The 25,056-nt window shown below is 42.9% G+C and overlaps 1 pseudogene; it reads left to right on the top strand.

Moving 5' to 3' along the window:
* The first annotated feature begins 17,897 nt into the window (after positions 1-17,897).
* LOC113938427 lies at positions 17,898-24,840 on the top strand (annotated as a pseudogene).
* Positions 24,841-25,056: the final 216 nt, after the last annotated feature.

Consider the following 25,056-nt stretch of genomic DNA (forward strand, 5'->3'; position numbering starts at 1 on the left):
TGTTCCCTGTGTAGCCCCAGCTCTGCTGCAATGGCTCTCCTAGGCTATTTATGAGATTTCAGAGCCAGCAGTGAGGAAAACCAAGAAACGGCACAATGACATCTCAGAACCCCCCAAAGGCTCAGAAATTGCCAGAACCAGGTACTTCTGAAGTAGAAGGTTAAGATAGGACTAAAAGGAATATCAATTGAAAACCAGAATAAAAGCAGCTCACAGAGACTTCTACTTAGGCTGAGATGGAATAACAGACACCAGATTTAGCCTCCCACCAGACACAATTCATAAAACAGACAAAATAGATGAAACAATTGTTCTCAAGATGTTGGATATTAGGCAACAAAGTACAGCCATCACTGAGAGACAGGAAATAAAGAAGATGGCTCCATGACTATCCCAGCTTATTGTCTTGAGATAGTTTCTATTTTCACCCAAGATTGGCAGAATGCACATTCTCTTTAATGCCAAAAGATCATTTACCAAAAGAGTCCATATTCTGGGCCATAAAACAAGTCTCAATGAATTTAAAAGGACTTAAGTCAAACAAAGTATGTTCTGAGACCAAAATGAAGTTAAAATAGAAATCCATAAGGAAAACATATGTTAAAAATCCTAAATATTAACAATGAATCATGGAACACTACATCAAAAACTAATGATGTAATGTATGGTGATTAACATAACAATAAAAAATTTAAAGGAAAAAAATCCTAAATATTTGAAAACCAAATATTATACTTCTTAACCCATATGTCAAAGAAGAAATCAAAAGAGACATTAGGAAGTATTTTGAACTGAAGGAAAATGAAAACACAATATATCAGAATTTGTGGGATACAACTGAAGCAGAATTTAGAAGGAAATCCATAGCACCAGATGCCTAAATTAGGGAAAATAAAAAGAAGAAAGTCTCAAATCAACAATCTCAGCTGCCTTCCAACTTAAGAAACCAGAAAACGAAGAGCAAATGAAACCCAAAGTAAGCAGAAGAAAGGAAATCATAATACCAAAAGTTTAAAGAAATAATACTAATTCTACACACTCTTCCAAAAAATTAAAGAGAAGGGAAGGAAATATATGAAGCCAGCACTCTGTCATACCATGCCAAAGGCACTGTAAGAAAGGAAAACTACACACCAGTGTTCCGTATGAACACAGATGCAAATTTCTTAAAATTTTAGCAAATTGATTCCAACAATATATAAAAGGAATAATATGTTATGACCAAGCAGGCCTTATCCCAGGATTGCAAGGTTGATTCAACATTTGTAGATCAATCGATTTCACTATGATATTAACACATTACAAAAGAAAAATCATGTGACCATCTCGACAGGGGCAAGAAAAGCATTTAACAAAATCTTTCATTTCATTTCAAATAGGAATAGATGGGAACTTCTGCAACCTGATAAAAAATACCTATGAAAAACCAATAGCCAACATCATACTTAATGGTGAAAGACTGATCACCTTCCCCCTAACATCAGAACAAGGAAAGGAAGGGATGTCTGCTTTCATCACTTATACCCAACATTGAACTGGAGGTTCCAGCCAGTGCAATAGGCAAGAAAAAAAAATAAAAGGCATCCAGATTGGAAAGGAAGAAGTAAAACTGTCTTTATTTGCAGATGACATGATTGTCCATGTAGAAAATCCTATGCAATCTATAAGAACAGCTGCTAGAATTAATAATGAGTTTGGCAAAGTTTCAGTGTATAAGAGCAATGTAAAAAATCAAAATATATTACTACATACCAGCAACAATAGTGAGAAATAGAATTTAAAATATAATACCAGTTAAAATACCATCTAAAAATATTAGATTCTTAGGGATAAAAAAGACAAAAGATGTGCAATGAAAACTACAAAACATCATGAGGAGAAATGAAGGAATACTTAAATAGAGATACACTATTTTCTTGCATTGGAATCTTCAGTATTGCTAAGATGTACATTTTCCCCATGATCTTTGGATACAATATAATCTGAGTCAAAATCCCAGCAGGTTTTTTACATTATACATTATATTATACATAAATATGTATACATTATACCTTTATATTTTATATTATATTGTTAACTTTTATATTAACAATATAAATGTATTTTTTTAATTGACAAGCTGATTCTATAATTCATTTAGAAATGCAAATGACCATGCAACAGCCAATTTGACTTTGAAATGTGGAGAACTTATACTACTTAACTCCAAAACTTACTATATATATGGTTATAATAATCAAGACTGTGTGGTATTAAATTCAAAATAGACAAGTAGAACAACAAAATAGAAGAGAGTATCAAAAAAAAAGATACTTGCAAAAGTACAAAGGCAGTTTGATGGGGAAATCAAAGTCTTTTTGACAAATGGCTCTGGAACAGTTGGATATCCATATACAGGAAACAGAACTTTGACCTACACTTCATACCACATAGAAAAAAAATAACTCAAAATGGATCACAGACCTAAATCTAAATAAAACCTAAAAGTATAAACTTTTAGAAGAAAACAGAAGAAAATCTTTGTGACCTTGGGTTAAGCAAAGATTTCTTAGGTACAACACTAAAAGCAAAATCAATAAAAGAAAAAAATTGATAAATTGGACTTCATCGAAATTAAGAACATTTGCTCTCTGAAATACATTGTTAAGAGAATAAAAAGACAAGCCACAGACTGAGAGTAAATAAATGCAAGTCACAAATTTGATAAAGGATTTGTATCCAAAATATGTGAAGAAATCTTAAAACTCAATAAGAAAACAAAGGAATCAAATTTTTTTAATGGGCAAGAGATTTGAACAAACCATTTACCAAAGAAGATAAACAGATGGCAAATAAGCACATGCAAAGATGCTCAACATTGTTAGCCATTAGAAAATTCAAATTAAACCACAATAAGATACTGCTACACACTTACTAGTATGTTTAAAATTTAAATGACTGACCAAATCATGTGTTGGCAAAGATGTTGAACAATCAGAATGTTCTCATTCATTGCTGGTGAGAATGTAAAACGGTGCAACCACTTTAGAAAACAGTATGACAGTTTCATTCAAAGTCAAACATACACCTACCATGTGGTCCAGCCATTCCACTCCTAGGTATTAGCTGAAGAAAAATGAAAAACTCTGGGGGCACCTGGGTGGCGCAGCAGTTTAAGCGCCCAGCTCTTGGTTTTGGATCAGGTCCTGATCTCAGGGTCATGTGATCAAGCCCTGGGGGGCTCCACGCTCCATGGGGAGTTTGCTTGAGATTCTCTCTCCTTCTCCTTCTACCAATCCTTCTCATGTTCTCGCTCTCTCTCTAAAAGAAATAAATCTTTAAAAAAAAAAATAAAAAACTATGTCCATACAGCAACTTGCACATGAACATGCATAGCAATTTTATTTGTAATCACCCCAAACTGGACACAATCCAAATGTTCAACAAGTGAATGAATAAACAAATTGTGGCATATCAATACAATGAGATACCACTTAGCAATAAAAAGAAATGAACTACTGATACACTCAACAACATAGATGAATCTCAAAATAATTATACTCAGTGAAAAAAGCCAGAACCCCCTCCACAAAAAAAAAAAGTATGATTCAATTTATACAAAATTTGAATAGAAAATGCAAAGTGATCTATAGTAACAGATAGCAAATCAGTAGTTGTCTGGGGATGAAGAGGCAAGAGTAGAGGTAGTTAATATGTTCATTATCTTGACTGTGATGATGTTTTCATGGGTATATACATAATTATAAAACTGTACATTGTAAATAAGTGCTATTTATTTTATGACAATTAAATCTTAAAACAATTTGATCCTTAGGTTCCTAACAGCTCTATGCAACTAGGCAACTGGTTTTCCAAAACCTTGCCATTAGACTTAGGTTTCTTCTCTGGAAGAAGTTAACAGAGGGTCTGGGGACTAGAGGACAGCAGGCCCAAAAGACGGCAAGGGAATTATAAAAAGAAACAAACAGGAAAGTCCACATACTAAAGGCTGAAACGTACAGCCCTCTAGCCCCACTTGGCCCCCGGAACCCTGGCAACCAGGCCTTTGCCTTCCAGGCAGAAGACTTCTCTAGGCAATCTTATTGGTCCAAGAAGAAAAACAAACCTTCTGACATTGGAGGTTCCCTAAAAAACAGTGTAGCCAGATAACCCTACAGTGAATCTCACAACAAACCCCACCTCTGAGATCAGACCTTCTGATTGGCTTTTTAATATCCCACTCTTAAACATGAGCAGACAACTAAAATTAGAATTTGTTCTGAGAACATAAAGGGATAGAAAAGGTGCTTGAACAGGGGGCTAGAAAGCATTATCATAAAATAGAGAAATTACCATATTCTTTAGGGAGAAGTCATTAGAAAATGCCAAAAACTTAAGTTGCCCAAGAAGTAACAATTTAAGTCCATTATTAGGACATGCAAAGATAAATATTAAAAGAACCAGCTGTAAAAAGTAGAAGCAGTTGCCTCTTGGGAAGGGAAAATAGGGAGGGACAAGGGAATTGCTGTAGTGATAAGAATTGTGTGACCCTTTAAATTACTGCCTGTGTAACTTTGGTAAAAATTGTGGGAAGGGGGGAGTGAAAGAAAATCAATTAGAGATGAATAAAGCCCTTGAAAAGTCAATGGATAGGATGACACATGCCCCTGTTTGCCAGAGACATTCCCAGTTTTCATCTATTAATAGTATTTGTTTACTCCCCAAATGTCTCAGTTTGGCTAACTTTATAATGGATGTGTTGGGCTGACACCTCTTAAACCCACTGATCAACCTTAACGTCACCTTAGCATGAGACATGGTGTCCTCCTCCCGCGATCCAATAGGAAATACACAGTACCACCTATGAAATATCGTTGCCAAAAAATAAAAACAGAAAAGAACTTGAATCTAATCAAGTCTCTCATCTGGGTTTCTCAAAATTCACATCTTGGAACACATAGTTCTTTCTCATGTGTATAGGATGTTTAGCAACATCCCTGGCCTCTATCCACCAGATGCTTACAGCATCACCCAGTTGTGACAACCAAAAAGTCTCCACATATTGCCAAATGTCCTTGAGGTGAATGGGGGTGGGGGATCTCCCCCAGGTTGAGAACCACTGCTCTACAGCTAAGTACCAATTCACAAGAAATGAGATGAAGAAATATGCTAAAGGATACCAGCAGGACACAATCCACCAAATTCAGAATGTGGGAAACTCTAAAGGAGAGATGACCCAGCTTTCTCAACAAACATAAAGCATGGGGGATGTACCAGAAGCAGGTTTATTACAGTTTAGAAGCTCCTCTTTAAAAATCAACAAGTGCAATGTGTGGACTTGTTTGGATCCTGATTTAAACCACGAAAAGACATTTTTGATACAACTGGAGAAATTAAGGACATGTTAGGTATTATGACACTAAGAAATATTGTTAATTTTATGAGTGTGATAATAGTACTGTGGTTATATTACTTTTTAAGGCTTTGTTGGAGATACATATTGCTGTATTAATAGATAAAGTGATACGAAGTCTATCTGGTTGCAAAGGGGAAAGGTGGGGAATAGATCAAGCAAGAACATCAGAACAGGGGCACCTGGGTGGCCAAGTCAGTTAAGCATCTGTCTTTGGCTCAGCTCATGATCCCAGAGTCCTGGGAGGAGCCCCGAGTCCATTCAGGCTCCCTGCCCAGCGGTAAGCTGGCAGAGCCTGCTTCTCCCTCTCCCTCTGCCCCATCCCTTACACTCCCTCTACTCTCTCTCAAATAAATAAAATCTTAAAAAAAAAAAGAAGAACATCAGAACAAGGACAGTTATAGAAATCAAGTGGTGGGTACATGGGTATTCATGTACAGCAGTCCCCCCCATCCAGCGGAAAATGTTTCAAGTCCCCCAGTGGACGCCTGAAACTGCAGATAGTACTAACCATTAGTCACACATATCTATGGTAAAACCTAATTTATAAAATAGGCACAAGAGATTAACAATAAAAACTAATAATAAAATAGAATAATTATAACAATATACTGTAATAAAAGTTATGTGAATGTGGTTTCTTTCTCTCTCTCAAAATATCTCTCTATACTATACTCACCCTTCTGCTTCTGACGATGTGAGAGGATAAAATTACCACCCGATGTGATGAGGGGACCTGACGGGAATGACGGGACCTGACGTGAATGAGGTGCCTGGCGTGAATGACGCACGAGACGTGAATGACACAGGCACGTGAGGTAGCGTCAAGCTACTACTGTTGACCTTCCGGTGACTCATTAGGAGGAGTATGCGCGTCCCACTGTAGATGAACCGGCTGGCTGAAACTGCCAAAGCGAAGCCGCAGTTGGGCGCGGGGACTACTGCATTTGGCTCTCTACTTTGTGTATGTTTGAAATTTTCCCTAACAAAAACTTAAACGGAAGAAATAAAATCCAAGAAATTAATAAAGTATGGCTTAATGGGAAGCACGTGGACTGGGAGTCCTGAGTTATATTCCCCGCTGCTCTGCTAACCGGTCTGGTCGTTTTTTTGTTTTTTAAAGATTTTATTTATTTGAGAGAGAGAGCATAAGATTTGGGGGGGGGGGGTCAGAGGGAGAAGCAGACTCCCTGCCGAGCAGGCAGCCTGTTGCGGGACTCCATCCTGGAACTCGATCCCGGGACTCCAGGATCATGACCTGAGCTGAAGGCAGTTGACTAACCAACTGAGCCACCCAGGCGCCCCGGGTCGGGTCATTTTAGGCAGGGAAGTCATTTCTCTGGCATGTAGAATCAAGTTTATGAGTTAACCTATTTCCATGAACCCTTCCGGGTGAGGTTGTCAATGATTCCGCGACGTGACTTGAAAAAGTGAGTTGAATAACAGCCCCGAGGACTAGGCAGTTTCAGAAGTCTGAATTCATGGTGGAGTCGCTGGTGGTGAGTTCTGACCCAGGATTCCCGGATTCCCTCCCGGGCCCCTTGACTAGCTTGGAAGTAGCAAGATGAGCTGCATTGGAACGTTCTGGATTAGCGCCTGCTGAATGAGGCTTGCGTCAAACCCCTCTTCAAGCAGCTGTGGCTGCAGTTTGAGTAACTCGTCAGGGAAGTGTGAATTACAAGTCTGTATTACAAAAGCGTTTATTTTCAGCCTTTCCAAAAAACAGAAAGAGGGAAGCATGCATAATAAAGCAACTGGCACCTGAGGCAGAAGTTGGCTTTTCCTTATCCTTTCCTTTTCCCTTCTAAGTCTTTTCCCTTCTAAGTCTTCCCTTCTAAGTCTTTCCCTTCTAACTTCCTATGTGAAGCTCTCTGTAGGTTTGGAAAGAAAGAGCAAACAGGGAAAGGGCGGAGGAAACTGGGTACCTACCACTGGTCCTGGTGTTGCCGAGCTCAAATGGCAAAGGAACAACTGAAGTCCCTGTTCTCCCCGAGACCCCCACCAGGCCCTGTTGCAACGAAATGATTTGATTCACATGGGACTGGATGCCCAACGCCACAAAGGAAACCCTTATTAGAGAGAGCTCCCTGAAATGCCCTTGGAAATAGCATCCCAAAGATCTCTCTGCCTTTGCTTTGAACAATGCAGAAAGCTTGCCCTGCCCCCATTTGTAGAGCACCATCCATCGTGAAGGGAAGGGCGAAATCACACCAGTTCCTCCCCCCCCCTCCCGCCGTGCCCCATCCCGGGCCCCAACTAAAACCTCAGATTCTCTCCCTTCAGTCTATCACAAGGGCCTCCCAACAGTCTATGGCCTCCAGGGTGGCCTTCCACAAATGCAAATCTGCCCAAGCCACTGAGCCTCCTCTTTAAGATATTTTCACAAGCCCCCATCACTATGGGGATAAAATCCAATGTACAGGACCTCTCTTAGAAGCAATGAGTACTAATGATTTAAAAGCATCCTCAGGAATCTCGGGAGCTGCACGACTTCCCTTAATATTCAGAGGCCATGCCTAGGGGCAGAACACAGGAATCCCACCCAGTTAAGCCTGAACCTCTGGCCTCTCAAACTCTGCGTCTCTCCAGCCTTCCTGGACCTCTTCTGTTACCCAGGGGCAGCAATCCCCCACCCTGCAGAGAATGCTGTGGGAAGGGCAGCCCCAGATAGTAGATCCCCCAGCCTGAGGCAGGGAGGAGATAGAGCAGCCCCAGGAGGGATGGGGGGATATATTCCCAAGGTCTTGTCCACCTGAGTCAGCAGTCAAAGCAGCTCAGCACATAGTGCAGAGTCAGAGGCAAACAAGGATCCTGAAGGGTAGAGAGAGCCTCAGGTAGCCAGCAGGAGGGGAGCCAGGTCAATTCGGGAGATGAAGAATAAGTGCCTGAGGTAGCCTTACCAAAAAAAGGTTCAATTAACACAAGTAGCACAGGAATAAATTCTCCTGAGAAAATACTTAAACTATTTCAGATCAAGCTACTGTATTAGTTTGGATGCATTTAATTGTAACAGAATGCTTGACTAACGATGACTTAAGCAATAAAGGCATTTTAATATCTCAGGTAACAAGAAGCTTTAAGTAGAATACTGTCTGCCTTGGAACAGCAAGACAGTGTCAGGATGCTGGACTGTTGTCTCTATAGTTCTCCTGGTCTTTCTCTCATGGTCATGATTGTCATAGCTCCAAGCATCACATTTTCAAACAATATCACCAAAGACAAACAGGAATGGGAGAGACAGAACTCTTCGTCCACTACACTCTGTTATTAGAGCAAACAAATACTTCCTATAAGTCACCAGCAGACTAAGTCACATACCTACCTGTAGGCAAATCACAGGCAAAGAGGAGTGGTGTAACTATACTTGGCTTAGATCATGACTCGATGCCAGGACCTTCCTTCCCTGAGCAAATGCAGCCCTTTGATACCTGAACAAAATGTGAATTATTAGCATGGAAGAATGGGGATGTAGGGGGTTGGGAAACGGCTGCTATAAGGCAACCAACAGTGTCTACCACTACTGAGGTCCTCTTTGTCTCCCCCAATTTGAACCTCCTCCCACCTCCCCAGTGCAAACCACTATTATCATTCCAGACTTTAGGTGCATATACATATACGTACACACAACACACCATATTAGACAATAGACTTGGAGTATTTAATAAACTTATGGTAGTATGTGTGTGTGGGCACACGCATGTGTGATAAACCTGCCATCCTACTTAGGTATCTTTCTACAATTTGCTTCACCATTCAATAATATGTCTCAGTGATCCATCCATATCAATCCTTATTGATCTATTTTTGCAACTGCTGTATAGTGTTCCCTAGTGTGGACATATCCCAGTTAATTTAGATACTTCCCTATTGTTAGCCTCTTGGTTGTTTTTAGAGTAGCTTCTAAGCACTTCTGTGGATAAATGCACTGGATAGTCTCCATTTGCCCCTCCAGATCCGTCTTCCTCTGCTTGTGTTCAGATTGCTGATCACTATAAATAGCATGAGCTGGCTCTCTTGCTATCTGGCATCTGGTTGGGTAAAGCCTCTGTGAGTGGCAGGAAATCAGAGAATATAAGAGAGAGAAGTTGGAGTGTTATTCCCCTCATTCACTTCCTGCCAAGTTGCAGGTTGGCAGAGGCTGTGTTCCTCTGAGGAGGCCACAGCTCCTGTCCAGGGGATGCCCTACACCTAAAGCTCTCAGGTGATTCCAGTATCTGTTATTGTTCCCTTGCTGCTTCAGGCTCAAGGGTGGTAACATTTCTCCCTGCTGTTTACAATCCCTCTCCAGGTGCTGTTTCCTGGATTCTAACTGATTTAGCTAATTACATTCATTTAAAAGAACAAGAACCATGAAGACCCAAACTTTTCCATGCATGGCTCCATTTGTCCACTAATTTGCCTCACTTTTCCTCCCAGCATCGCCCTTTCCCAGCTTCTACTTTCATCTCCTCTTTATCACTTGGTTTCTGTGTAAGCAGCTTCCCAGATGACCCCCACCCTGATCCACCTGGCCCCTGGTCTCTACTCTGCATGTTACCCTATGAGGACACTGGGTCTTCGTCCTTACTGATCTGTCCTCGTGTGGGGAACCCACAAGATCTTTAATAGGCTGCTGCTTAATGAGAGCCAGAAAACATTCTCCATTCTCACAAAGCAGGACCAGGAATATGCATGTGGTCCCCAACTACAGGAATGTTCCCCCAGAAACATGACAAGAGCCCAAAGGCCCCCTCTCTCCTCTCTGAGATCCCTTACACTTCACCTCATGCTTTCTCTCTCTTTTTTTTTAAGATTTTTTTTTTTTTTTTTTTTATGAGAGAGAGTGTGTGTGGTGGGGAAGGGGCAGAGGGAGAGAATCTTCCAGCAGACTCCTCGCTGAGCATGGAGCCCAATACAGGGCTCCATCTTGTGACCCAGGAGATCATGACCTGAGCCAAAACCAAGAGTCGGACGCTTAAACGACTGAGCCACCCAGGCACCCCTTACCTCATGCTTCCTCTTAAACTCAACATGAAGTTCTTTACTTTAGGCCTTGAGGTGAGTTTAACAATCAGTCTACAAATTTCCAGAGTTCCTAGCAAGGTAGTTAAGGATATGGACTGTGAAGCCCAATAGATCAAGGTTCAAATTCTGACTCTACCACCCAACAGCTGAGACACCTCATGCAAGTTATTTAACTTCTCTTGCCTCCATTTCCTCATTGTAAAGTTGAAATTGTAGTATTACTTACCTCTTAGAGTTGTTTTAAAGATATATTGGATATATCTAAATATATATCTCAAAGATCTTAACATAAAGGCTAGTCCAGGGAGAGCCCTCCATACATGGTATAGATATTATTCACTCAATACTATATAAGTTGCTGTGGAGGTAAAAGCTATGGTCCTACCCTCAGGGAGCCAACAATCTACACTGGAAGATGAGAAGAACATTCTTATAATAATGAACAACACAGGTGACCCTATATTATTGAGGAACAAGTTATATGGTATTAGTTCCAATGCAACAGTATTGAGATGGTTCTTTCACATATCTGATCTTTCATGTTGCCTGACAGGTTCTTGAGGGTAAGCACCAGGCATTAATGCCCCTTGCATATCCAGGGCTTGGCACATAGTAGACATTCAAACAGTCTGTCTAAATACCCAAGGAATGCTTGGATCACATGTTAGAACAAGCACGTCATTCCTCACAAAGCACTTTGAAAGTGAAGCATCATTTCATTCCCATAACAATCCTGTGAGATAATTACTATTGTTATCATCTGAATTTTCCAAAATAAGGGAACTGTGGCTCAAAAAGCTTAGCACTTTGTTTAAGTCCCACAGTCAGTTTATAGTAGGGATGGTCTGAAACCCAAGGCCTTTGACCATAAATATGGAGCCTCCTCCTATAAGGGCCACAGAAACTCATAAGCCAAAAAAAGTCTATTGCTGAAAGTCTTTTTCTGCCTCCAGTATGCTCTCTTTCTAAACCTTTCTCTGCTCTCTTTAGCTGATGCCACTGGTTCCAGATTCTTCCTTTAGCCAAAAGGAATCCAATTCATTAAGATTTCTTTTCAGGGAGGCAGAGTCTCTCCTGTTTATCCAATCCCCTATCAGACATATAAATGCATAATATAGTCATTAAACTCTGAAATACATGACACAGTCATAACCACACACAAGCCATTAAAAAGCTTCATTACCTCCAGTGGGAGATACTCACCATGCTTACTACTCTGTCCTCACAGGGCCAGGACAGCATGTTTGCTCTCTGGTTAGGGAAAATGTTTTATTTTCCCCAGGAATCCTTCTAAAAGCAGTTGTATTACTGATAAATCCTAGCTTATTTGTATGCTTCTGAATGCATTGGAAGGCAATGTTTAAAAAAAATTTTTTTATCACAAAAAACACTGCACACCCTTTGGGGAAGAAAAGTAAGCAAAATGAAATGTGTAGGGGTGCCTGGGTGGCTCAGTTGGTTAATTGTCTGACTCTTGATTCCAGCTCAGGTCATGATCTCAGGGTCATGAGATAGAGCCCCATGTTGGGTTCTAAACTGGCCATGGAGTCTGCTTGATATTCTCTCTCTCCCTCTCCCTTGGCCTCTCCACCCCACCCCCCATCCTTCACCCCATCCCCAACTCAAGTGCATGAGCGTGCATACTCTCTCTCTCAAAAAAAAAGTAAATGTGTAAAGTAAAAAGTGAAAATGCTCAAGAAAATGAGAAGACAGGCCACAGACTGGGAGAAAAATTTTTGTGAAAGTTATACCTAATAAAGGACTGTTGTCCAAAATACACAAAGAACACTTACAACTCAACAATAAGAAAATGAACAACCTGATTTAAAAATGGGCAAAAGACCTGAACAGACACCTCACCAAAGAAGATATACAGATGGAAAATAAGCATATGTCATCAGGGAATTGCAAATTAAAATGGTAATGAGATGCCACTACACACCTATTAGAATGGTCAGATCCAAAATACTAACAGCACCAAATACTGGCAGGGCTTTGGAGCAAAGGAAACTCTCATTTGTTGCTGGTGAGAATGCAAAATGCAAAGACTTTGGAAGACAGTTTGGCAGCTTCCTACAAAACTATACTCTTACCATACAACCCAGCAATTGTGCTCGTTGGTATTTACCCAAATGAGTTGAAAACATGTCCACACAAAAACCTGCAGATGGATGTTTATAGCAGCTTTATTCAAAACTTGGAAGCAAACCAAGATGTCCTTGCCAAAACTTAGAAGCAACCAAGATATCCTTCCAATGTGGGTTCACTGACTGTAACAAATGTAGCTCTCTGGTGGGGGATGTTGATAGTAGAGGAGCCTGGAGAGGGGTAGGGCTGGGGAATATATGGGAAATCTCTGCACCTTCCCTGCAGTTTTGCTGTTAACCTGAAACTACTCTAAAATTAAAGTCTACTTTTTCAAAGTGGAAGTTATTTTCCCTCAGCCCAATCCCACTCCCTATACATAATTGTTATCCAATGTTTATTGTATTTTCTTCCACTCTTTTTTCTCACACACACATAATGTATATGAATATGTAAGACCTTTTTTAAAGATCAGCACAAGTTCTGTAGAATAGTGGAAATACTTCAGAGTACCTAGTTGTTCAAAATAAGGAAGAGTTAAGTAAATTATAACACATTGTTACCTGAGCACTGCCTAGTGGAAACTACTTTGGACTGTAAGGTATGTAGAGGAGGAGTGGTAGTGGTAACAGTAGTAGTGGTGGTGGTGCTGGTGGTAACAGTAGCAGGAACAGTAGTCATAGCTGTAGTAGTAGCAGCAGTAGTAAGAATAAAATAGTAGTAGTAGTTAGAGTAAGGAGTGGTGGAGTAAAGTAGTAGTAGTAGCAGCAGTAGTAAGAATAAAATAGTAGTAGTAGTTAGAGTAAGGAGTGGTGGAGTAAAGTAGTAGTAGTAGCAGCAGTAGTAAGAATAAAATAGTAGTAGTAGTTAGAGTAAGGAGTGGTGGAGTAAAGTAGTAGTAGTAGCAGCAGTAGTAACAATGGTCATAGTTGTCGTCATAGTAGTAGTAATAGTTAAATTAGTAGTAGTAGTAGTAGTAGTAGTAGTAGTAGTAGTAGAAGAAGAAGAAGAAGAAGAAGAAAAAGAAGAATCAGACAGAACTGGATTTAAAGTCCTGTCTTGCTATTTAAACAATTACTGAACACTTACCTGTACCACTTACCCAAAGGGTTACTAAACCAGTTAAATTGAGAGAATGTATGTAAAGTCTTCAGCAAAGTGTCTGGCACCTAATAGGTGCCCTATCAGCCACAGTCCCTTCTCAAGGGTAGACCCTTTTCTTGGTGATCAAGCCTGGCACAAAGTCAGCAGTAAAATAAATGCTGGCTGAGTTGAACTACAGTAGAACATTATAACTTGTAAATCAATATTTAGAAACACGGTGTGAGGTTTGGGATTTAAAGCAAGACAAGATTTAACAGAGGGAATGAGAGGCCGACACAACATTGAATGGTCTGTGAGAGTTGAAGTCAGGGAAGACTACGCTCTCCACAAAGTGGAAGAACCATCACAGGTGATTTCAGCTGATCTCAGTACCAAAGAGGTGATTCCCAAGGGGATGCCAGAAGCTGCAGCACGATTGCCTATCTGCCCTGGTAATGAGCTTTTCTCTGCGTTGCTGTTATGGCTCTCTGTTGACTCACTGAGAGAGAGAAAGCAAACCTGTGCAAAAAAAAAAGGCAGAAAACTAAATTCTGATGGAGGAGAAGGAAGGAGGAAGCTCATGGCTCAACCTATAGAACCCTGTAGGAACATTTTTTTTAATGAAAAAGAGGGGTGCCTGGGTGGCTCAGTCGGTTAAGCGTTTGCCTTCAGCTCAGGTCATGATCCTGGGGTCCTGGGATAGAGCCCTGCAGCCGTCTCCCTGCTCACTGGGGAGTCTGCTTCTCCTTCTGCCCTTCCCCCTGCTTGTGCTTGCACTTGCTCTCTCTCTAAAATAAGTAAAATCTTTAAATAAATAAATAACAACTTTAGTTTTATATTACAAATATGTGCCCATTGATGAGGAGAAAATCATCCACAATCTCACAGCAAGAGAAAGCTCCTGTTAAAACCTTGGTCTTGTTCCTTATGAATCTTTTCCTATGCTGCATACATATGTCATACGTATATCATATGTGTAAAATATATATGTATGTGTGTGTTTTCTATATATGATATCCTGTTATCATGTCAATAAAGAGTCATCCATGACATCAGTTTTAATGGCTGAATAGAATTCCAGTGTCTGGCTAAACCATACTTTATATAACCAGTCACCCATTGTCAGACATTTGGGTCATTTCCAAAATCTTGCTATTATAAACAGAGCTGCCAGGAACTTCCTTAGAGCCATGCAGTGAACTTCTGATCCTCTTTCACAGAAGGATGAAAGAGAACAATGGGCTATTTGCGAAAGTAGACTTCAACTCCAAACCACCATCCCCTTTTCCCCACCCCTTGCGATACCCAGTTCTCCGGAGTCCAGCTGGAGGAATCCACGGTCAGGACCTTAGATTCCTGAGGATTTGCCCCACTCCCAGAAAGAGTGCCTGAGCCTTTCTGAACGCATACAGTTAGATGTGAGGGCCCTGAACCCCGGCCAGTGCTAGCCCAAACTGGGAAGCACATGACAGAAGTCTGGGCTCACTTTCAACTCCCTCTTCACTGTTTCCTTTCCTCACACTCTCCAGTCTTCCCAAGAGGCAACTGCCCAGCACCCCAAACCCTTGGGTCCTACTCTCCCATCTGATCTGCTAGTTTCTACAGCTGTGACAGCAGCCAGAATGGAAAGGACCACAGCTTCTGGTAATGTATACTCTTCAAGAAGCTCCCTTTAACATCTTGAGCCAACAAACATGCTTTGAACAAAACACTGCAGGGAAGCCAGGGTGGGTAAGACATTATCCCTGCCCTCAGGTGGCTTATAGTTTATAGTCTACTTTAGTTTCCTAGGGCTGCCATTACAAGTGACACAAACTTGGTGGCTTAAAACAACAGAAGTGTATTGTCTCATAGTTCTGGAGGCTACCAGTCAGAAATCAAGGTGTCAGCAGGGCTGTGCTCCCTTGGATGGTTCCAGGGGATATTCCTTTTCTTGCCTCTTCTCTGTGTTCTTGGTGTTCCTTGGCTTGTGGCTGCACCTCTGCAATCTCTGCCTCTGTCTACCCATGGCCTTCTTCTCTGCATCTCTGTGTCTCTGTGTCCAAATTTCCTTTTTTTTTTTTTCAAATTTCCTTCCTCTTATGGGACACCAGTTATATTGGATTTAGGGCCCTACCCTAATTCTGTGTGACCTCATTTTGACTAATTACATCCGCAAAGACCCTAATCCCAAATATGGTCACATTCTGAGGTTCTGGGTGAACATTAATTTAAGGGGGGAGCCCTACTCACCCCAGTTCATGCTCTGATAGATACAATGATGAATATTTAAAAAAAAAAATCAAAACCACAGGCATCAAATTACTATTACATCTTTATTTTTTTAAAGATTTTATTTATTTATTTATTTATTTGAGAGAGAGAGAGAGAGAGAGAGAGAGATCAGAGCAAGGGCAGGGGCAGAGGGAGAGGAAGCAGACTCCCTACTGAGTGGGAAGCCCGACGTGGGGCTTGATCCCAGGACCCTGGGATCATGACCTGAGCCAAAGGCAGATGCTTAACCGACTGAACCACACAGATGCCTCCACTATTACAGCTTTAGATGGACCAAGAGGGCTAAAATATGGGAGTATGGAGTGCTTAGGGGTGCCCTACAGGCACCTCCAAGTCACCCTGTCTGGTACCTCCTACTCTGGCTATGCCTATGAACCAGTCTTGCTTTGAGCCCCAAGGGACCCTCTAAAACTGCCTGTGGAATAAGGGATACTTCGTGAATTCTCTCCAGCTCTGCTCGCAAGCCTGCTTTGTTTTGTTTTGTTTTTTTCTGACCATAAGTTCTGGAGACAATTGTAGCAGGGAGAAGACAGAACGTAATAAAGAATATATAAAGGCGAAACTGCAACACCTTTTTCCCGAATTTGCTGTGCTTTTTGTACATCTGTCCCCTTTTCCTCTGCTATCTCAGGGTTAAAAAGATGAGGAGGTGCCTGAAGCAGCACTAGGCTCTTTGAATCCAGGAGCTTGCTCCGTCCGTCCTGCCCCTGTTGTGTACTGCTAACACAGCAGGACCACAGACTCCTGGTGAGACAATTAGCCAGGAGACTTTCTCCCCAAGACCTTGGACAGCAGTCTGCGTTTCCAGAGCTGACCTTCAGTCCTACAAGGGCAGGGCCTAGGCTGGGATTTGAGAGCCACCTCTCACAACACAGGGCCCCAGGATTCTCTTCAGAGGCATTTGCCCCACAGCTAAATCCTCCCCTTAGACAACTTTAAGGGTGACTATGTTTCTCCAGCAGCTCATAAGGATGGCAGGAATAACTCAAAGCAAGTGTTTCCATGGTCCATACCGCACTGACAGTCCCCACACGTTGTCTAGTGGAGACTCTGACCCTGTGCCCAGGCTATCTTCTGTAGGCACCTTTTACTCTTGGCCTGAGAGTTTTGTGTGGAAGTGCAGGAGAGGTCAGCCTTTGGGAGCAACCCTCAAGCAATGAGTAACAGAAGATGGTGGAAAATGCCCCAAATTTCTTGACCTTGGGAGAAGGGGGCATAACTCTGAGTTTTGCTTCCTGCTGTCTCACTGAGGTCCCAGCAGGACTGAGCCCCAGTTGCCCCTAGTGGTAACCTGTTCTTTAAAGTATTGTGGACTATGTCTCCTTTCCCCACTCCCCTCCCTGGGCTTCCTGGCATCTCTTGCCCCCAAACAAACTACTTGCACTCAAATCCATGTCTCCAGGATTTTTTTGGGCACTCAAGATACACAGATGCATTAGTATGCATTTCTCTGTTGGGTAATGAGCTCCGCACAGACAGGCACCAAATCTTATTCCTCTCAGCACTCACCATTTGGTCCCTGCCATATACATTACCTCATCTCAGTAGAGTCCAGCACTATCATTATTTCCATTTTACAAATTAGGAAAATGAAGCTCAGAGAGCTTAAGTCACTTGTCCTAGGTCATGCAGCCTAGAAGGAGGAGCTGGGATTTGAACCAAGGTGGCCACTCTCTGTAGCCTACACCATTAATAACTGCCATTAGCAGTGGTATTCAATAAATGTTTGTGGAAGAAACAAAGATGCTAGCAAGCAAGCTGATAAGAATTGGCACAAAGTGCTCATTATTTGGATGCTAGAGATAGGGCTCAAGACCACCTAATTTCTTGAACATATTTAAGACCCAGGGGAGATAGAGGCCATCAGAGTGTCCTTCCCCAAATCTTCATGAGTCTTTTTTCTCTTGATTCCAGAAGCATTTAATGATTCCTACTGTGTCCAAGACACTGGACTAGGTCCTGTGCAGGCTACAGAGAAACGTAAAGCAAATTCAAGGAGCTTTTTTGTCTGACATCTTAGTGAGCCTGCAATGAGAGCAGCTGCTCTCCGAGCTTCACTATGTGCAGGGACGACAAGAAAAAAGATCCTGGAAAGTCGCCCAAGAAAGACAAAGACCCAGTGAACAAATCTGGGACAAGGCCAAAAAGAAGACGTGGTCCAAAGGCACAGTTCAGGGCAAGCTCAATGACCTGGTCTTGTTTGACAAAGTGACATATGACAAACTCTGTAAGGAAGTTCCCAACAATAAGCTTATAACCCCAGCTGTTGTCTCTTAGAGACCGAAGATTTGGGGTTCCCTGGCCAGGGCAGCCCTTCAGGAGCTCCTTAGTAAAGGATTCATTGAACCAGTTTCAAGGCACAGAGCTCAAATCATTTACACCAGAAACACCAAGGGTGGAAATGCCCCAGCTGCTGATGAAGATGCATACACAGGTCCCACCAACTGTACATTTTGGAAAAACAAAACTTTATTAAACCAAAAATCAATAAAGCAAATTCAAGGAGCTTACAATCTGTTGGGGGTGAGGGAGACAAAGACAAGACAGAAGTAGCTGAAAAGATAAATTACAAGACTAGAGCTGCCATCAGACAGAAGTGATGCATAGCCAAGTGAGTTGAACAAAAACGTGCTAGGTTTTCAAAGATGAGCTCTGGGACCTGGAGCAGACAGACAACTGGGAAGAGGCAGGACTTCAAGGACAGGTACTGGATAGCTAGAAGCAGGGACAGGGAGGGAAAATGACATGGCAAAGACACATGAGCAAAGCCACAAAGCAAGGGGATTCCAGACAATGTGCTTCATCATTCTGCCCTGCCCCCTCCTCCAAGTCAAGCTAACTGGCGAGGAAAAGGTAATGTTTACAAGGAGAAAAACCAAGGTCTAAGAGACAACTGCTGAGGATTATACATATATGGTCATTCGCAACTGCTTTTCAAGCTAAGACATGTAAAAAGGAATACAAATCACAAACTAAAGAGGTCACCTTTCCTTTAGGTCTAAAGGCTGATTGAATAAATGTGACCGCCATGACTCCCGCTCCAAAAACTTGGCACCAGAGAACACTGCGTTACGGCCAGCTCTCTCTGTTGTGCTTGGATCACACCGCCTGGAGTCCAGGAGTCACAGACTTTGGGGATTGAAGATATTTCCCTGAAGGCTTGGCAACCAAGACCTCATTTACAGCTCCCATTCTGGGAGAGGATTGCCGCTTTGCTCACCTTCAACTTCTCCCCAGTGAGGGAGTGGGCAGGCTAGACTGGCACACAGGAGAAATGGAAAGAGCCCAGCCAAACACTCTGCACAATTTGGTAGAGATCAGGCATGGAAAGCCTTGAAGACTCTGGGCTACCTTGGGCAGAACTGGCTCAAAAAGACCTCACCCTTGGTAGCTGTGTTCAGAGCTAAGAGCACCCACTATCCTTCAACCACCCCCAAATTAACATATGAAGTGAAAGCAATGTCTGCACTGCAAACACAGCTTCAAGACCTACCACCAAGCCCCAGCCAGCAGCTGCCCCCAGGCCTCTTCCAAACAGAAATTCTACAGCCACCATTCTTGCCAGTTCACATGGGGCAACTAGAGCTTCACAGCCATGGCTATAGGAAGACAAAGGGTGGATCCAGGTCCTAGGAGTTTCCAGAGAGCTTTGCTGTTTACTCAGCAACAGTCTGAAACCCAGCTAACACCAGCAGTTGTTGAAATGACACTGTGCAGCCAATGGGCCCGTGTGGGGGTCATATCCATGGCTTTCCCCGTACTCGGCCACAGACCAGGCCTGGGCCAGGGTACTGATGCCCGTAGGGCTGCCCTCGCCTACTAGGGGCTGAGAGTAGAAGCATAAATTCTTCCCCATTTCCCCTTCCTCACCTCCTGAGATGCATTTCATAAAGCTTCTCAGAAGGAGGCCAGTTCAATAACACGTCCTTTTATTGACTTTTCCTCCTTTGCTGTTTCACTCTCAAATAAGACGACTCTCACAGAAGCATTCCTGTCAGGTCCTGCTTTCAGGAGAACACAAGCTCAAGCACTCAGAAACCTCAAAAAATACCACACTTGGCTTCTGAAAATGAACCCAACGGAGCACAGAAATGAGGGTTTTCTTGATTTTTGAGTATGCTTATGTTGAATATGGACCCAGTCAAGCATTAACTCTGAGAGAGGTTCTCGATACACGCAGCCCAAAGAAGGAGAAAATGATCCCTTCTACCTACCCGAGAGAGGCATGGCAGGTGAATTCTTTTCTCTAAGTCATATTTCATTTTGTCAATTCACTAAAACCCATCTTGTGGGAGAGCCAGTGACTCACCATGTAAAAATGGGAAGAAGAGTTTCATTGGAAGTGGGAGGTTTCACACACTACTTACAAGCACACATCAGAACACAAAATGAGGTGACGTGGCTTAGCTGATGTCTAAGTACCCTTGACTTGATACAGAGATTTTAACTAAATATAGCAAGGGGGCTTCCATTTGAAAAGCTAGCTACCTCTTCCAAAGCAGTTGATGGATAAGAATAAGGGAGGGGACTAGGGAAGTGGAGGAGTTTGGGACTGGAGTTAAAATAAACCTGAGAGAAAAGAGCCGACTTCTAAGGAGGAGGAAAAGAAAAACCTCACCTGCACCTTTTCCCATTCGCGTGCCAGTCTGACCATAATCGCTTTCAAAGTGACATAGGAAACACCTAATGATGTACACATCATCGGGGGGAAAGGTTGAGTTTTATTTGGGTGTAAGAACTAAGATTACAAGTAGTAAAAAAGAGTAGTGTCTAGTTTTTAGACACAGATCAAAAAATCACATTTTAAGCATAAGACTTTAACTGTTATGATTATAACATTTTTTCTATATTAAAAAATGTGAAGACTAGAACAAAAACAATTACTTCTGAGTTTTCTGAAAGGTTATGAATCAAAAATATATACATATTTTTTTTTCTTCATGCCCTCACCCCCAAAGGAGGGGCTGTGAACACCTTGAACATCCAGCTCCTCAGCACCTTGGAGCCTGGTTAGAGGCATGAGCTATACAAGCCCATTCCCAGGTATTTGCCCAAGAGAAATGAAGACTTAGGTCCACACAAAAACGTGTACACAAATGTTTATGCACACTTATTCATAATCGCCCCAAACTGGGCACCGCCCAAATGCCCTTCAATTAGCGAATGGAAACAAAGTGTGGTACATCCATACAATGTAACAAGGCTCATCAGTAAAAAGGAACAAACAACAGATGTATGTAGCGGCAGCAGCAGCAGAAATCTCAAATGAATTTTGCTAAGCGAAAGGAGCCAGTCTTGAAAGGGTATATGATTCCATTTATAGGTCATTCTGGAAAAGGCAAAACAGAAAACATATCCCTGGATGCCCAGGGCTGCTGGTGAATGGAAGGAGGGGATTGACTACAAAGAGGCACAAGGGAATTTTTGAGGATAATCGAACTGCCATATATGTTGATGTGGTGGTGGTCACATAGCTGTATGCATGTCAGTGCTCATAGAATTGTACGCCCCCCAAAAAAGTGGATTTTACCGTACATAAATTACACCTCAATTAAAAAAAGAAAAAATTAAGAGCTGTGGAGTCCCCGGCCAGGGAAAGAACTTCAGCTGTTACTTCCTTTTGTGTGACCTTGGACAAGTTACTTATACTTTCTGAGCCTTGGTTTCCTCATCTGTACTTGAGGATTTAATAGTGCCTACCTCACAGGTTTGTTACAAGGATTCAACAAGTAAGTCAGATCTTATTATGACCATCCAGCCAAGAGTCACAGCATCAGTCCCCTCCCCAGGTGGTCTTGATAGCTCTCTGCCCCCACACTCCACCACCACGGGCCTCCCACCACCTCCCCTCAGCCCAGCCTGGATTCCTGGGGAGAAATTGATGCCATCCCTTGAGAACTCTGGGAAGCAATCTGGGCTGAGTTAGAGCTTGGTGTTACTGAAACGTGGCTTTGAGTCCCAACCAATAAACTGGCATCTCTAGGGGTTTTTAAATCTCTCTCCTGCAGCCACCAAGTGTGCCCCTCAGACAAGCCAGTAAGCTCATAAATGCCACACCAGGTGAAAGATGTGTGTTCATTCTTCTGTGCTCCTATAGGGTTGTGAGGTATCCATTCTTTATTTCCTGGCACATAGTAGACAGACAATAAATGAATAGGATGTACCATCCCAGGGCAACTAGTTTCTGGGCATTTTATTGGACTGTGCTAAACATTGCTTAAATGCAGGTTCTAATTTCTTTCTTTAGATACATGCCCGTGTATGTATGTGTATAATTCTCCTAACACTTTCTCATGCATATTAATGAAAACCTACTGTCCAACTGAATTGTTTTAAAGATCCCAAGCAGACTTTTCTATAGGAAGTTTTATGAAACATTCCATTCATTATATTAAGTAACAAGATAAATCCCTAACAGATTTTCATTGATTAGGAGGAAGTTTGGGGCACGAACCATACATGCACTGTGGGCAGGATTTAATTGCTCATCCGCTCATTAACAGAGGCAATCATGCAACAAGTGTTTATGGAGCACCTCTCCTATGTTAGTGTCTGTGCCAGGGGTGCTGGGGTTCTAGGGAGAGTCACAGACCTCCTTCCCAGCATCTGCACCTAAGTCTGCACTGTATCACCATACAGACACCACACCTGTTGGGGCCTTAGTTTTCTCAATGGTAATGGTTAAGGCCATTTCAGACTCATTCCAGAACTAACTATCTATGACTTGGAGGTTGCATTGCAATTTCTGGTAGCAGAGACACATTTTACTGGAACTGATAATGACGTAGCTGACCTGAAGAGGAAGAAGTTAAAGGAATGTGTCAGTGGTAGTGGCTAATTTACAAGTTTCTATTTCTTTTTTTTTTAAGATTTTATTTATTTATTTGACACAGAGAGAGAGATAGAGAGAGAGCACAAGCAGGGTGAGCAGCAGGCAGAGGGAGAAGCAGGCTCTCCACTGAGCAGGGAGCCCGATGCGGGACTCGATCCCAGGACCCTGGGATCAGGACCTGAGCCGAAGGCAGCCACTTAACCGACTGAGCCACCTGGGTGCCCACAAGTTTCTATTTCTCTGACTGCTTTGAAACTTCTTATGATGGAATGAAAGATGCACAGCCCCTCAAATGGGGTAGAGAAATGGAGAGAGAGCACACAAGGGTTTCAACTGACATTTGTAATGTTTTATTCCTTAAAATTAAATTCAATAGGGCTAAATGTTAGCTCGGGGTGTTAGGAGTTCATACCCGTGAATTACAATGCACTCTGCATTTTTTCATGTGTTTAAATATTTCTTGATAATTTTTTTAAAGACACACTTCCTAAGTAACAAAAACTGGTGTGAGGAATGTTTTAATCACAGAAAGGGTATTTCTGTACTTACCTGAGTAATCAATCCTTCCTTGGAAATAACACCCTGCTGCCAACACCCCCCCCCCCGCCGCCCCCGTCTCCCCTCCGACTGCTGTCCGGGATCCTACCTACCGGCTTGGATGAACAAACGGACTGACTACTTAAATCGTGACAGCTAAAAGCCCCGGGACTTCAGTTCCTTTAAACCCTTCTTACTGGCAGGTCAGCTGCGCCTCGGCACTCCTGCCCACGGTGGTGTGACTCCCTGATGATGGGGCAGCTCTGAGCTTACTTTGCTCTAGGACAGCGCAGGAGGGAACCAGGCACCCTTGCCAGGGCAGGAGCAATAAGGACTCTCCATTTCAAAGGAATGGGCGAAGAGCAGGGTGGATCAGCCTCACTTCAAAGACTAAAAATAATCCAGTTTTGTAGACTTCTGAATGGTCTACAGGAAAAGAGGAGAGGGTAGGATCTTTCCAACGGTCCAGCTGAACTTGTGCTGGTCGGGAAAGAGTTAAGCTGGGAGCCTCCATCCCAGGTTCTCTCCAACTTATCACTAGGGCTTACCACTCATCTCTTCCATAATAAAAATGTGATTAGTAGGAAGCAGGTGGGGTTCTATCCCTCTGTCCCTCTGTTAAGAGGCAAGCCCCAGCAAGTGGAGATGCAAGGCAGCATCCCTGAGCCTGGGCATTTGGTCTCCCTGGGCAGAGATCAATCTCTGGAAAGACTGCGGGGGTTGATTAAAAACACCACCTCTTCCCCTAGATGGTTGCACAACGAAGGAGATAATACAAAGTGCCGTTAGCCTCCTTGAAAAAATCCAACTGATGTTCCAGGCTACTTGGGGTCAGATGCAAGCTGCCTCCTTTAGCCAAGATGGATTCCTCTCTTCGTGTTTCCTTTCCTCCTGAACTGCAAATTCTCTCAGTAAGACAAGGACTCCTTACTGCGCGGGATGCTTCTCCTCCGCTACTCAAATCTGGGTGTTTGTAAACCTGTCTGAATTCTTTCTGAAACAATGACTTCCTTCACGGACAAAGGTTAGAGGCATCCAGGAAGCACCACTTGGTGGCTGGCACTGGGGAACGTCAGACCTTGACAGATTCTTTGCTGGACCAAACTTCAGTCAGGCTCCTGAAACTTCTCCTAGGCCCATCCGTCCACTTCCTTGTAAAACCCCGTTTTAGCAAAACCCCTGCTCAGTCAGTTTGACCAGAAACGCGCCCCCACCCCACCCCACCCCACCCCACCATTTGCTCACCTCCCTCAGGTTCCTCATCCTCCACTGCCCCCAGGTGATGTCTGTCTCCCTGGCCTGCCTCAGCAAGAATCTTGGGACCTGGGGTTAGCCACATACCCCCTTACCCCTGACGTTTCCTCTTAATAATTTTCCACCCCGACCCCACCCCCCCCCCCGGGCTACAAATTCCCACTTGGCCATGCTGTATTCCGAGTTGAGCCCAGTTCCCCCTACTGTACAACCCCACTGCGGTCGTCCTCAGTACAGTCTGCCTTACCGTTTTTACCAAGTGTCATTGAGTTTTTTTGCTTTTTCTTTAACAGCCTCCTCCTGGGTCCCTGGACTGGGCATCCTTCTTGGGAGCAGTAAACAAGACGTGAGGTTCTGCTCCATCGGATCCATGGAGTAAGCAAGCCAGTTCCCTACAAACTAGTTGCTCTTCAGTGCAAGGACTTAAGTGTGGAAGGTGGCTCCACTAATTCATCCTTCACCACGGAAATCTCACTCAGCAGGGCACCGTAGCTGTCACAGAGCCAATTTTTCTTTTCTTGGTGAACACGCACCCTCCCCGCCCTGCATCGGATTTAAAGGTCTATCAAGGATCCCTCCCCTCTCAATCCAGGTG

The sequence above is a fragment of the Zalophus californianus genome, chromosome 8, assembly GCF_009762305.2.
Source record: "Zalophus californianus isolate mZalCal1 chromosome 8, mZalCal1.pri.v2, whole genome shotgun sequence".
NCBI classification, from domain to species: Eukaryota; Metazoa; Chordata; class Mammalia; order Carnivora; family Otariidae; genus Zalophus; species Zalophus californianus.